Source organism: Schistocerca piceifrons, chromosome 4, assembly GCF_021461385.2.
Source record: "Schistocerca piceifrons isolate TAMUIC-IGC-003096 chromosome 4, iqSchPice1.1, whole genome shotgun sequence".
In the NCBI taxonomy this organism is placed as follows: domain Eukaryota; kingdom Metazoa; phylum Arthropoda; class Insecta; order Orthoptera; family Acrididae; genus Schistocerca; species Schistocerca piceifrons.
This window is the reverse complement of record NC_060141.1, coordinates 774,163,068-774,179,187: the sequence shown is the minus strand read 5'-3', so window position 1 is coordinate 774,179,187 and position 16,120 is coordinate 774,163,068.

Genomic DNA, 16,120 nt, shown 5'->3' with positions numbered 1-16,120 from the left:
TTTCGGCTACCAAAATGTGTCTTGGAAGCACAGAGTCTCCCAGCCGTTCATTGTATTTTCTTTTGTTTCACTTTCGTGCCACGATCCATCCTATATTCTTTCAACTATTCCTGCACCCAGATAAAGATGACGTGAGAGAATTAAGGCTACGGTAAGTAGATACAGATAAGGTTAATGAGAGGGAGATGTAGGGAGATATTTACACATGTATTAAAAACCCCTTCTGTTCGCAATTTTTCACAAACACAACTCTTATTGATGTAAGTTCACAAGATTGATGACTGAACAACAAACGAAAGGTAATAATAATGATGCCTGTAAAAGTCTCCCAATTGAGGTAAACAAAAGTTCACTTCTAGTTTTCCAAAAAGGTTCCTGGTAGCAAAAACACACACTAGTAACAGTCCAATTCAAAGACGAAGACGTTATCTTAAACGGTCGCAGTACACTAAGTCTCCATTCGGCGTGAACTGAACTTCGGGTCTGGTTCTAGCCCTAAATAGCTGTCTCCAGTCAATCAGGTTTTGACGTAGTTGTACTTCCTGCAGGCCATGGCTCGAGCTCCCCCTGCGGGAAGTAGTGCTCGGAACGTCTGTTTCCATTATCTTGTATGTAAATAGCCGGTGTTTACCATGGTGCTTTTCGTACGCCTTCGGCATAGACGACTCCATCCTCTGTGGTGTAATATGGGTTGCCGGCCCTCAGGGGCTAGCTTGGCTCCGGTATAAAACCTTCCATTAAAAATATTTCTGTCTTTCAAACCTCCTTTGCGTTACCACATATGACGTCTGACTGATCTCATTTGTACTAAGAATGCAGTATATGCGATGTGCCTATTTGCTTACAACGCCCAGACTGGGATGCGTAAGTTCTAGTAAATGTTCACCAACCTGCAGTCTTTTATAGTTGTTGTCTCCTGAGCAGAAAACAGCATGTAGGTCGTAAATCAGTTATCTGGAGACTGTAATAAACTCTTAGTGAGGAACTGTTTTGTTAGAAATGATTAAGTTTATAATAAGTTTGTTTATGCGGGATGCCACATGCTTTTTATTAGCAGAACACGAGAAACTACACATTTGCATTCAACTTTAGAGTCACAAATGATTTCTGTTCTTGAACAAATTAATAAAGTTCATATTTCCGTAATTAGTATCACACTGTTCCCAACTATATATCCAAATAACCACACATTGCTAATAAAATGTTAACTAACAGCAACCAAGGAACACCACATGTATGTCGTCCGGCACTGCTGAACCAGTTCTGATCTTACAGTCGAACCACTTCGCCCGCCATCCAAGATCGGCGAAGTGCTTCGTCCGCCTTTTCGTTTTGCATTTGTTTATTATTCTGCTGGGGATTAGTACTTGTGAAACAAAGGAGTGATAGCGCGCTATTGAAAGATACTTTAATTTGAAATTCAAGTAAATACGCTGTTTAATTTTTCAAATAATAATTATAGAAGATAACCATTTTGGCACGAAACTTCCAACTAGTGAAGCATGAGAAGGAATCCGGCCGTGACCTTTGAATAGAAGGGAAAAACCACGATTTAGACGGTCTTTCTCACGATACCCGTACCGAACAAATCATCTGTCATGGGAACCTCACACCACGTTACGTTATCTTGCAACTGCTGTCTTCTCAACCGCTCCAAATAGAGCTTCTAGTACCTGAATATGATGACTCAAAGTCAGAAATACTATGAGGTCTACATCTAAATCTACTTGATTACTCTGCTATTCACAATAAAGTGCCTGGCAGAGGGTTCAATGAACCACCTTCAAGCTGTCTCTCTACCGTTTGACTCTCGAAAGGCGCGCGGGAGAAACGAGCACTTAAATTTTTCTGTGCGAGCCCTGATTTCTCTTATTTTATAGTGATGATCATTTCTCACGATGTAGGTAGGTGCCAAAAGAATGTTTTCGCAATCGGAGGAGAAAACTGGTGATTGAAATTTCATGAGAAGACCCCACGGCAACTAAAAGCGCCTTTGTTTTAATGATTGACACTCCAATTCAAGTATCATGTCTGCGACACTTTCTCCCCTATTTCGCAATAATACAAAACTAGCTGCCCTTCTTGTACTTTCTCGATGTCATCCGTCAGTCCCACCTGATGCGGAACCCACACCGCACTGCAATACTCCAGAATAGGGCGGACAATCGTGGCGTAAGCAGTCTCTTTAGTAGACCTATTGCACCTTCTAAGAGTTCTTCTAATGAATCGCAGTCTTTGGTTTGCTCTACCCACAATATTATCTATGTAATCATTCCAATGTAGATTATTTGTAATTTTAATCCCTAAGTATTTAGCTGAATTTACAACCTTCAGATTTGTGTGACTTATCGCGCAATCGAAATTTTGCTGATTTCATGTAGTACTCATGTGAATAACTTCACACTTATCTTTATTCCGGGTCAACTGCCACTTTTCGTACCATACATATATCTTATGTAAATCATTTTGCATGTAGTTTTGATCATCTTATGGCTTCAAAAGACGGTATATGACAACATCATCTGCAAACAATCGAAGAAGGCTACTCATATTGTGTCCTATGTCGTTAATACAGGTCAGGAAAAATAGGGGGCCTATAACACTTCCTTGGGGAACGCTGGATATTGCTTCTCTTTTACTTGATGTCTTTCCGTCTGTTACTACGAACTGTGACCTTTCTGACAGGAAATCAAGAATCCAGTCGCACAACTGAGGCGATACTCCGTAGGCACGCAGTTTGGTTACAAGACGCTTGTGAGGAACGGTGTCGAAAGCCTTCTGGAAGTCTAAAAATATGGAATCAATTTGACATCCCCAGTCGATAGCATTTATTACTTCATGAGGATAAAGCGCTAGTTGTGTTTCACAGCCGGCCGCGGTATTCTAACGGTTCTAGGCGCTCAGTCTGGAACCGCGCGACTGCTACGGTCGCAGGTTCGAATCCTGCCTCGGGCATGGATGTGTGTGATGTCCTTAGGTTTGTTAGGTTTAAGTAGTTCTAAGTTCTAGGGAACTGATGACCGCAGAAGTTAAGTCCCATAGTGCTCAGAGCCATTTTTTTGTGGTTCACAAGAACGATATTTCCTGAATCCGTTCTGACTATGTGTCAATAAATCGTTTTCTTCGAGGTACTTCATAAAGTTTGAATACAGTATATGTTCCAAAACCCTACTGCAAATCGACGTTAGTGTTACAGGCCAGCAATTCAGCGGATTACTCCTACTTCCTCGCAAACGCCTACGAATACTGAGTCTGCAAGGTTTCCAAAATAACTGGCGCACACAATCATTTGAACCTTATTGGGAGTGTGTTCCTATTGTAAGACCAGGCACAGATGTGAAATCCGCGTCTAGGCCTTAAGAAAAGAAGGAAACCCTTAGATTCTAAGCATCCTGGCGTTGTGTCAGATCTGGAACTAAGCGACTTTACGCCCCAAGCACTTACACGGTCGTAATTACATGATTAGCACATGTATGTTGAAACCGATGAGACGTTGTATGGACATGCCGGACAGCGAAACAAAATGGTTCAGAGGGTTCAACTGGCTCTGAGCACTATGGGACTTAAATTCTGACGTCAACAGTCACCTAGAACTTAGAACTACTTAAACTTAACCAAGCTAAGGACATCACACACATCCATGCCCGAGGCAGGATTCGAACCTGCGACCGTAGCGGCCGCATGGTTCCAGAATGTAGCGCCTAGAACCGCTCGGCCACTCCGACCGGCGCTACAGCGAAACGAAAGAAATTTACTTTGTCTGCCTTCATTCTCTGTTCTTTCTGCATCACTAAACGTTTCTTCTCAACACCTTTTTTATTTTCTGTTCATTTCTTCTGTGTTATATATTTGGCAATTGCTTTTTACTCGTGAGCTAAGTGCACGAAGCTTCGATGTTATAAGCGACGTAATATACTATAAGCTACAATGAATGATGGACAATTGCTCCGTTGTACCACGGTACGTTGCTACGTGAAGATGCGATAACTTCTGGGTATTATCCAACAGAGGACAACGAAGGTTTTTTGATGTGGAGATACGTATGAGGCTTTTTTTAATGAGGTTACTTGCGAGCAGACAAGACATCCTGTGGTTAATGTGGCTGAAGGTATCTACGTGCGGACAATTGTTCCTGTGTCAGTTCGTTTAAGTAATTTTTCTGTTGCGCAGATGATCTTCTCTGGTGGAAGCTGAGGCGGATTCAATAAATATTAATTATGTTCCTCTTTGTATGAGAGAGGATGGCTGAGTGATGGTAAAGGTGTAATTTCATTGTCGCCCCATATGGGTCACTGTGGAACCGTTAACCATGTCTTATGTTAATGCACAGCGAGTTTCCAGTGAGACAACAATTTCTTCTTCATTCATCCTACAATTAAGTCAAATAACTAAGAAAGCCTTAGCAGAAACTTTTCAGTCTGTTTTTGCCTCATACACGAAAAGATTTGTTACTCTGAATCGCGGTAGTGTCTACAGATGTGGATGTTACCAAATAATTGATTAATAATTTAGTGCATGTTACAAAAAAGAGAGTTAGAGAGAAGTGTGTGTGATAAACCCCTTCCATCAAAGACATTTCTCTTCTTCATACTTCACCTGCGTTACCACAGTAGAAGTGTCACTGATTTCATTTCTACTAAGGTTTCTGTACACGCGAGGTGGCTATTTGGTTACACCGCCCTGTGTGGAATGCATTCGTTCTAATACACTACTGGCCATAAAAATTACTACACCAAGAAGAAATGCAGATGATAAACGGGTATTCATTGGACAAATATTTTATACTACAACTGACATGTAATTACATGTTCAGGCAATTTGGGTGCATAGATCCTGAGAAATCAGTATCCAGAACAACCACCTCTGGCCGTAATAACGGCCTTGATACGCCTGGGCATTGAGTCAAACAGAGCTTGCATGGCGTGTACAGGCACAGCTGCCCATGCAGCTTCAACACGATACCACAGTTCATCAAGAGTAGTAACTGGCGTATTGTGACGAGCCAGTTTCTCGGCCACCTTTGACCAGACGTTTTCACTTGGTGAGATATCTGGAAAATGTGCTGGCCAGGGCAGCAGTCGAACATTTTCTGTATCCAGAAAGGCCCGTACAACACCTGCAACATGCGGTCGTGTATTATCCTGCTGAAATGTAGGGTTTCGCAGGGATCGAATGAAGGGTAGAGCCACGGGTCGTAACACATCTGAAATGTAGCGTCCACTGTTCAAAGAGCAGTCAACGCGAACAAGAGGTGACCGAGACGTGTAACCATTGGCACCCCATACCATCACGCCAGGTGATACGCAAGTATGGCGCTGACGAGTACACGCTTCGAATGTGCGTTCACCGCGATGTCGCCAAACACGGATGCGACCATCATGATGCTGTAAACAGAACCTGGATTCATCCGAAAAAATGACGTTTTGCCATTTGTGCACCCAATTTCGTCGTTGAGTACACCATCGAAGGCGATCCTGTCTGTGATGCAGTGTCAAGGTTAACCGCAGCCATGGTCTCCGAGCTGATAGTCCATGCTGCTGCAAAGGTCGTCGAACTGTTTGTGCAGATAGTTGTTGTCTTGCAAACGTCCCCATCTGTTGACTCAGGGCTCGAGACGTAACTGCACGAGCCGCTACAGCCATGCCGGTAAGATGCCTGTCATCTTGACTGCTAGTGACACGAGGCCGTTGGGATCCAGCACGGCGTTCCGTATTACCCTCTTGAAACCACCGATTCCATATTCTACTAACAGTCATTGGATCTCGACCAACGCGAGCCGCAATGTCGCGATACGATAAACCGTGGTTGCGATAGGTAACAATCCGACCTTTATCAAAGTCGGAAACAGGATGGTACGCTTTTCTCCTCCTTACACGAGGCATCATAAAAACGTTTGACCAGGCAACGCCGGTCAACTGCTGTTTGGGTATGAGAAATCGGTTGGAAACTTTCCTCATGTCAGCACGTTGTAGGTGTTGCCACCGGCGCCAACCTTGTGTGAATGCTCTAAAAAGCTAATCATTTGCAATTTACGGCACCTTCTTCCTGTCGGTTAAATGTCGCGTCTGTAGCACGTCATCTTCGTGGTGTAGCAATTTTAATGGCCAGTATTGTAAATGTTCTCCAACCTGCAGCTCCTATAGTTGTTGTCCCCTGTGCAGAAAACAGCTCGTAGGTTGTGAATCCGTTATCTGGAGGCTTTAAGAAACTCTTAGCGAGGAACTGTTGTTTTAAAAATGATTAAATTTCCAGTCAGTTTGTTTATAAGGGGTGCCACTCGCGTTTTATTAGCAGAACACGAGAAACTGAGCAGTTACATTCCACTTTAGAGTCACAAATGATTTCTGTTCTTCAACAAACTAATGAACTGAATATATCCGTAACTTCTATCACACTTTTCTCAGCCATATGTCCAAATAGCCACATATTGCAAATAAAATCTTAACTGACAGCGATCGCGGCAGACAACATGTCTGTCTTCCGATACTGCCGAACCAGCTCTATTAACTAATCATAGATTATTAACAAGGATTTAACTAACGCCGACAGCGGCAGGCAATATGTCTGTCTTCCGACGCTGACGAACCAGCTCTGATCTAACAGCCGAACCACACTGAGAACGGTTGTATAAATTCCTACGTAAAAAGTGAACTTCGTCAGAAGATGCCGGTTCCCGTGCCTTACTCCGCCCACAGGCGTCACTGTATGCGGATACCGAGGGACATGTGGTCTGCACACCACTCTCTTGACCGCATGTCAGTTTACGTAACCCGAGCCGCTACTTCTGAGCCAAGTAGCTCCTCAGTTTGCCTCACAAGGGCAGAGTGCACCCCGCTTGCCAACAGCGTTCGGCAGACCGGTTGTTCACCCACCCATATACTAGCCCAGCCCGACAACACTTATCTTCGGTGAGCTGACGGGAACCGGCGTTACCATTGCGGCGAGTCCGCTATAAATTCCCACCAGCGTAATATAAATTACGTTTCCCAAATTCGAACACTTACCACACCGTGGCTGCGACTGATTATACGCTGTCCAGTCACTTTAATGTGACCGTCTGTCAAAAGCTGGAATAAAAATAATTTTGAGCACATTTCCCTTGGAGTGCAGCGGCTCTTTTTTATTGCTTAAAATGGAACATGAACAGTCACAACCGCAAGAAACTTCTTTTTTCTCGTGAAGTTACCGGTTGCGGTCTGTTTTAAACCTTCTTCAGACATAACACCATGTTGGGAGGCGGTGGCAGTGAACGGGGTGGGCTCAACGACTCCGCAATCACTGTTCAGCCAATTAGCGATCATGAAGTCGTTCTGCCTCCTCCGATCACTGTCACCGCCTCTCAATATGGTGTCATGTCTGAAGAAGGTCTAAAACAGACCGAAACTGATAACTCCACGAGAAAAAAGATTCTTGCGACTATGGCTGTTCATATGAATTTTTAAGTAATACCGAATAAAAATCTTTTCCAACACGAATCACTGCAAGACACGGAGGAAGAGAGTCAGTGAACTTCTGAAGGGTACAGCACAAGCTTTCTCGATAGAGGATCCAAGGCATGCGGAGTCTGTCGAGGTGGTTCCATAGATTCTGGATTGGGTTCAAGTCATTGGAGTTTGGTGGCCAGGGGTGTACGGTAAACTCATCCTGGAGCTCTTCGAACCGCGCACTTAGACTGCTGTGCGAAATGTTGCATTGTCCTCCTGGAAGATGCCATCATGCCCACGACAAACAAACTGCATATAAGGTGGACAGGGTCCCCAAGGTAACATGCATATTGGTGTTCTCCCTTTCCATAATGACGAAATCACCGACGGAATGCCAAAAAAATGTTCCCCAGACAATAACGCTCTGTCCTCCAGCTTGGATCATTCCGACAATTGTTGCTCGGTGTTCGTTTCCAGACGTGTCAAGCCGTACCAGCCAACGGCCATTTGTTCTATTAAGCACAATACGTGATTTATCAGAAAAGGCCACTTGCCGCCATTTTTGGAATTGGCGTGCAACTTCCAGCCTTCGTCGTCGATGGACAGCTGCGTGAACCAAGCGCCTTCTGCGAAGACCCATATGCAGCAACCATTACTGGGCGGTCGTTGAGGACAAACAGTTGGTGCCCCTTGGTGCATCCGGACGCTCAGTTGTTCAAGAATTGCATGTCTATTCGGCATCACACATTTCCACACCTGTCGTTGATCTCTGTGACCTACGGCATATGGTGCACCACAGTTTCCTCGGCGCCGATTTTTAATTGCACCATTTTTTCATGCACGGAATACTTAAACCACATGGGCACGTTTTACAAACTTACAAAGAATTGCTGTCTTAGCCGTTTTGGAAATGTTTCCATCCTTCGCTCCAAAGCCAGTGATTATCTCGTTTGGACGTTTCTGCATTGCGACAACAACTGCTTTATATACATTCCACCGCTAGTGCTGCCACATGTCGTCTGTAAGTCTTTATTGTACGTTGACGTCAGATATAGATGGTGGTCACATCAATGTGACAATGTATAATACACAAATAAAGGTTTTTACCTTGTTTCAGTCACTCTTTACTTAAACGCACATTGAAACTACCTCTTTAATTATTTTTGTTAAACACTGACCTACACAATTTTTCTGACAAAGACAACTCAAACTTAACGTATTTATTTACTACCCACAATATACGAGTCCAACGCAATCTGACTGCTATACGTTTGGCATCCAATAATTAACACAATAGAGTGAACCTGAGCAAGAAGTCTTAACAATAATACAAATCCAAACAATATGAAATTAGAGAAATCTTAAACTACCTCCAAATCTGTTAATTTCGTAAACACATTTCAATCACGAATCCCAACAGAGCAAACCACATTTTTTTTTCATAAGTCACCTACCTCACATAAAATCGCTGCGAACATACAAACTGGTGCTTACAACATTATGTATTTAGAGAAACTCGCCTGCATCATATATACAGATCAAAATCCATGTCGTCATATGGATGGCCGTCGGATCACGTAGTGAACTTACGTTAATGACTGAGGGAGGAAATACCAAGTATTTCTAAAACAAGTGTTGCATTCTGTCAGCTTAAACTTTGATTCTTCGACCAGAAATGCTGATAAGAATGCACTTTGAGTTTTACTGTCTACCAACGAAAGTAGCATTAATGAAAATAAAGTAATTAGTGTTAAGGCACTAAAAATAGACTTTTGATCAGTCATGTCTCAGAATAAGGAACATTTTATGTGGAGTCGCGAAAACCCTTGAATGTAGAGAACGAGTTACAATGAGACTGGGTGAAACTCACAGTTGTTGGAATGATGGTGGTTCTCATATGTACGAACCTATGTAACGAACGTTAAGGCGATTAGACAGCGGAACAACCAGCAAAACGAATGCTACCTAGCGGCAAGAGCGTGATAAGCCCCTAACATCTGTCATTAGGTCATCTCAAAGCAATGAATGTATGAAAAGGGTTCAGAGTAATGGGAAATATATAGTGTAGCTAAAGATGAATTATAGTCACAGACAACGCAATTTATATTACGCTGGTCGGAATTTATAGCGGACTCGCCGCAATGGTAACGCCGTTTCCCGTCAGCTCACCGAAGATAAATGCTGTCGGGCTGGGCTAGTATATGGGTGGGTGAACAACCGGTCTGCCGAACGCTGTTGGCAAGCGGTGTGCACTCTGCCCTTGTGAGGCAAACTGAGGAGCTACTTGACTCAGAAGTAGCGGCTCGGGTTACGTAAACTGACATGCGGCCAAGAGAGTGGTGTGCTGACCACATGTCCCTCGGTATCCCCATACAGTGACGCCTGTGGGCGGAGTAAGGCACGGGAACCGGCATCTTCTGGCGAAGTTCGCTATTTACGTAGGAATTTATACAACCGTTCTCAGTGTGAATGTGCAAAAAGTTAAAATGTGTAAGCAAAGTCATCTAAAAATTTGTAGTACATAGGTGCAAATCGGTAAAAGACATTATAAATTTGTTTCCTTCGACCGTCTAGGAGAATTTGCAAGATATGTAAACCAAATAATATACAGGGTGGTCCATTGATACTGACCGGGCCAAATATTTCACGAAATAAGCATCAAACGAAAAAACTACGAAGAACGAAACAAGTCTAGCTTGAAGGACGAAACCAGATGGCGCAATGATTGGCCCGCTAGATGGGGCTGTCATAGGCCAAACGGATATCAGCTGCGTTTATTTAAATAGGAAACCCCATTTTTAATACATCTTCGTGTAGCACGTAAAGAAATATGAATGTTTTAGTTGGATCACTTTTTTCGCTTTGTGATAGATGGCGCTGTAATAGTGAGAAACGTATAATTACGCGGTATGGACAGAATGGCGATGTACTTCCAACATGATGGATGCCCGGCACATAGCTCGCGTGCGGTTGAAGCGGTACTGAATAGCATATTTCATGATAGGTGGACTGGTCGACGAAGCGCCATACCATGGCCCGCACGTTCAACGGATCTGACGTCCACGGATTTTTTTCTGGGGGAAAAATGAAGGATATTTGCTATCGTGATCGACACAGCGCCTGACAACATGCGTCAGCACACTGTCAATGCATGTGCGAACATTACGGATGGCGATCACCTCGCTGTTGAGAGGAATGTCGTTACACGTATTTCCAATTGCACTGAGGTTGACGGACATCATTTTGAGCATTTATTGCATTAATGTGATATTTACAGGTAATCACGCTGTAACAGCATGCGTTCTCAGGAATGTTAAATTCGTGAAGGTACATGTATCAAATTGGAACAACCGAAATAAAATGTTCAAACGTATTTTTTTTTTCTTTATTGTATTTCAATTCCCCATCGGGGCGGGCTGGCAGCAGCATATGCGCTGCTCTTCAGCCGAAAGACATAGAACAAAACAATAGAAGACATTTAAAAACAGCAAAGGAGAGAAGAAGGCGAACATAGATATAAAAAGGAAGAACATCATGGAAGGCAATAGAAAAAAAAAAAACGAGGTGACTGTAAAATGGAGATAAAAAACTGTTTAAAAGTAGCACACACAAAAAGCCACACACTGCGACGATTAAAAGAACACAAGGCACAGTATGACTGGAGCATAAAGGTGTTGACGGATGGCATAGCACACAACGTAACACTGACGGCGAACCTCAAGGCAGTACAAAATTAAAATCACACCTCTTGACGCACACGAGAAACAGCACTAAACACAACACTGATGTGGCACACTGATGATGATCAATACAGAGGATCTGCCAGGTTCAAGGAGATGAGGGAGACCTGAAGAAGGGAGGGAGGGGAAGAGATGGGGGAGGGGAATGGGGGGCGCGCGGAAGAGGGCCAGGTAGGGAGGGATGTGGGAAGGAGAGAGGCAAGTATGGGGTGCAGGGTCTCAGGGGAGGGGGGACGGAGGAAATTCCGCTCTGGGAGAAGGAGGAAAAAGGAGAAGGTGGCCCTGGGGAGGGGGAGGGGGACAAGGCCGGGTTATAGTTGGAAGGAAGGGTATATGTCACGGCGAAGTTCGTCATCTGGGAGGGGGAGGCGTTGGAAATTGCCCTGATGAAGGAGATGGAGGGTGTGGAGGTGGAGAGAGGGAGGGATACAGCGATAGAGGCGCGGAAATGGGCGGGGGGTGGAGAGGAAGGAGGAAACCAGAGGGTGGGGGGGATCAACCCTGCGAACAATGTAAAGGATGCGGAGATGTTGGAGGAACAAGAGGAGGTGGGGGAAGGGGATCAGTTCATACAGGAGCCGTGTGGGGGAAGGAAGGCGGATACGGAAGGCAAGGCGGAGCGCATGGCGTTCAAGGATTTGGAGGGCCTTGTAAAAGCGGGTGGGGGCGGAGATCCAGGCGACGCTGGCATAACAGAGGATAGGACGGATGAGGGATTTGTAGGTGTGGAGGATGGTAGAAGGATGCAATCCCCATGTCCAGCCGGACAGGAGTTTCAGCAGGCGGAGGTGGGAATGGGCTTTCTGCTGGATGGTCAGGAGATGAGGGGTCCAGGTGAGGTGTCGGTCAAGGGTGAGACCAAGGTATTTCAGGGTGGGGGTGAGTTGGATAGGACGATTATAAAGGGTGAGGTAGAAATCGTGGAGGCGAAAGGAGCGAGTGGTGCGGCCTATGATGATTGCCTGGGTTTTGGAGGGGTTGAGACGGAGGAGCCACTGGTTACACCAAGTGCTGAACTGGTTAAGGAGGGTTTGGAGGGTACGTTGAGACCGTTGAAGGGTAGGATAGAGAGCCAGGAAGGCGGTGTCATCAGCATATTGGAGAAGGTGGACTGGTGGGGGTGGCTTGGGCATATCAGCTGTATACAAGAGATAAAGGAGAGGGGAGAGGACAGAACCCTGGGGGACGCCAGCCGTGGGATAAAAGATACGGGAGTTGGTGTTGTGGAGGGTGACATAGGAAGGACGGTGCGAGAGGAAGGAAGTGACCAGACGGACAAAATTGATAGGCAGGGCGTAGGTTTGGAGTTTAAAGAGGAGACCGGGATGCCATACACGGTCATAGGCATTTTGGAGGTCAAGGGAAACAAAAATGGCAGAGCAACGGGAGTTGAGCTGGAGGGACAGAAGGTGAACAAGGTTGAGGAGTTGGTCGTCAGCAGAGAAGGAGGGTCGGAAGCCACACTGGGTAAGGGGGAGGAGGTGGTGTTGAGCAAGGTGCCGATGGATACGGTGGGAGAGGATGGATTCAAAGACCTTACTGAAGATGTAGGTGAGGCAGATGGGACGATAGGAAGAGGCGGCAGAAGGGGGTTTGTTGGGTTTGAGGAATAGGAGGACGCGGGAGGTCTTCCACAGGTCAGGGTAGAAGCCAGTAGAGAGGATGACATTATAGAGATGGGCGAGGACAGTTAGGAAGGAATAGGGGCTTTCTCGAAGGTGACGGTAGGTGACACAGTCGTGACCAGGGGCCGTGTTGCGTTTGGACTGGAGGAGAAGTTTAATGTCTTGTGCTGTGATGGGAGTGTTGACGTCGGAGGGGGGCAACTGCCCCAAGTACTGGAGACTAGGAGCAAGTGGAGCGACTGAGGTATCAGCACGTTCCATGACGGTGGGGAAAAGAGAATTATCAAAGTGGGGATCATCAGGGATGGAGAAGACCTCGGAAAGGTGGGAAGCGAAGTGGTTGGCCTTACTGAGGTTGTCTGGAAGGGGGCGATCGTTATGGAGAAGGGGGTTGTGGGGAGCGGAAAGGGAACCAGTAAGACGATGGAAGGCGGACCAGTACTTGGAGGAGTTGATAGGGAGGGTGGCATTGAGTCGCGTGCAGGTCCGGCGCCAGTCCCGACGTTTCGTTGCTGTAATAAGGTTCCGTACGTGTCGCTGTATTTGCCGGTGGCGTTGGAGTGTATCCCTGTCACGAGTGCGGAGGAAGGAGCGATAGAGGCGGCGGGATTCACGGAGGAGGAGGACAGCCCACGGAGGGAGAGTGGGACGGTGTGGGTGGATGGTTTTAGTAGGAACATGGGCCTCCACAGTGTCAGTAATTACCGTCTGAAGGAAGGACGAGGCGCGGGTGATGTCGTCAGGATGGCGATAGGTAAGAGGGTGGCTTTCGACCTGGGTGGAGATGGAGTCCCGGTAGGCATCCCAGTTGGCACGGCGATAGTCATGGACGACCTTGGGAGGGGGTGCAGGTTGCGGAGCTGGAGGGTGGCGGTTTGCAGACGTTATGGTGAGAAGGACAGGGAGGTGATCGCTACCTGTGGGGTCAAGGACGGCGACAGTGATACGCCCAAGGAGGTTGGTGGAGGCAATGACAACATCGGGGGTGGTGTTACTTTCGGGTCGGGTGTGCTGGGGAATGGGAACAAGGTCACCCTGGATTGTGGAGAGGAACTGATGCCACCGCCAAAGGGCAGCAGGAATGCGGCTATGGATGTTGAGGTCGGCGGCAATCACATAGGTGGAGAAGGTGTGGTCAGTATGTGAGATGAAGTCATAAGGAAGAGGAGCAGTAGAGCGGACATAGGTATTGGTGAGTGAGGGGAAGAAGACGCTAAGGATACGGTGTTCAGTGGGGTCATTGAGGAGAGGTTGTGGCCGGACGGGGATATGCTTAAGGTGGCCAATCGCGACTCCACCCTGTGCACGAGGACCAGGAGCATCAGTGCGGTGGAGGATATAGGGGGAGGTGCGGATAGAGTGGTGGGGCTGGAGAAAGATTTCGTTCAAGAGGAAGGTGTCGACCTGGTGGTGGGTGAGGGTGTGCATGAGGAGGTATTTGTTGGAGCGGAAGGAGCGAATGTTCTGGAAGAGGATGCGAGACTCGTGCCGCGCCATGACGGGAAGGAGGGGGGGAAGAGAGGGAAGGGAAGAGACTTAAACTAGGGTGTCGAGGCGGGTGAAGGTGAAGTGGGCTTGGTTGTGGGAGTAAGTGGCGAAGGTGTTCAGGTGGAAAACAGAGCGAGCAGCAAGGGATATTTGTTGGAAGGTGTGCGGGCGCTGAAAAGGGTGAATGTTTTAGAGTACAATGGTAATGAACCGGATGATGTCCTCGGCCGTGGGGGGTGGATGGAGGGAATTGTTAGGATGGACAGGAGGATCGACGGGACGAACTGGGACTGTAAGTTCAGGGGTGGCTGGAGGGGGTTTAGCTTTACACTTGTGGGAGTATGTGGGATGGGGGCCATTGCAGGTATTTCAGGAAGGAGGAGCAGCGAGGTTGGGGCAGTTCTTGAGAAAGTGGGAGGCCTTGCAATGGGGACAGGTGGGGGGGGGGGGTTTGCAGTTGGGAGTCAGGTGGTCATTGTACATCAGGCACCACTGGCAACGGTAGGATTGGGGAGGGGATTTGGAGGATTCAACAGGGTGGCGACGGTGGTATATCAGGGAACCCTGGGTGAGGAGATGGTCTATGGATGGGGCGGACTCTGAGAATACCCGCATGAGGTAGGTGGGACCAGAGGCATTGTGGATACGGTGGGCAGAGCGGATTTCCAAGTCCGGGTGGGAGTTCAGTTCTACCAACACTTCATCCGCTGTGATCACCGGGCTGAGCTTGGTGATCACAGCGGTGTAGGTGGGGGGGCGACGGGGAGGCTGGGGCTGACGAGGAGTGGAAGCAGAAAGGAAGGGTGTCAGAGAGGCGTGGGGGCCAAACATAACTCATGGGAGTTTTCGCAGGAGGTCTGTGTGAAAGGATGGGGACGGGGACTTGATAAGGACTGAGTCCCTGCGGGGAATGAGTTGGGATATGGGAGCACCAGGTAAGTACTTTCGTATTTCCTTGGTGAGGGTACGACCGTCGAGGAACTTAGGATCGGGAGTTGACAGGACAATAGTGTGGAGGGTGGGGGCCAAGGTAGGGGTGGCAGGAGGAGGGGTGGTGTCCATGGTGACGGCAGGGGGAGGGGTAGGTGGTGTTGATTTTTTGTGGGAAGTGGCGGGAGCAGAGTCGGTAAGGACGCGCTTTTGGGGTTTTTTGGAGACTGGAGGCTGGGAAGAGGAGAGAGGGACGGGGAGGAGAGGGAGGTGGCGGGTGGCAGATCCCTGTGGCGTAGTGGAGGCACCGGGAGAAGCAGCTGGTTCAGTGGTGGCGATGGTGGCTCGGCGCGACGTGATGCGTGCGGGAGATGCAGAAGATGAAGCGACGGGGTCGGTGAGAGAGGGGAAGCCAACCACCTGAGGGGCGGCAGCAGAGGCGGCAACAGAGGCGTACGTGAGGGCGGGGATAGTAGTGGGAGCTGTTGAGGGTGTGGAGGCTGGAGGAAGGGTGTAGAGGTGTGGGTAGACAGCAGTGGAGGAGATAGGGGGGTGGGTAAGTGGGGGAAGGGAAGGGGAGGTGGAAGGAGGGAGGCCAGAGGCGGCACTCCAGGAAGTGACTGTGGGAGAGGGGGAGGGGGAGGTGTAGATGACGGTGGAGGTGGGAGTACTCATTGCAGACGAACGGCAACGGACAGACGGACGTGCAGCAGGCGGCGTCGGCGTCGGCGATGGGCAGCGGCGAACAGACGGACGAACAGCAGGCGGCGTCGGCGTCGGCGGCGAACAGACGGGCGAACAGCAGGCGGCGGCGGCGGCGGCGGCGGCGGCGGCGGCGGCAGCGGTTACGACGACGGCGAAGGACAGCTGAAACGTCCCCTTTGAACAATTCTACAGGACTGTGCTTAAACTG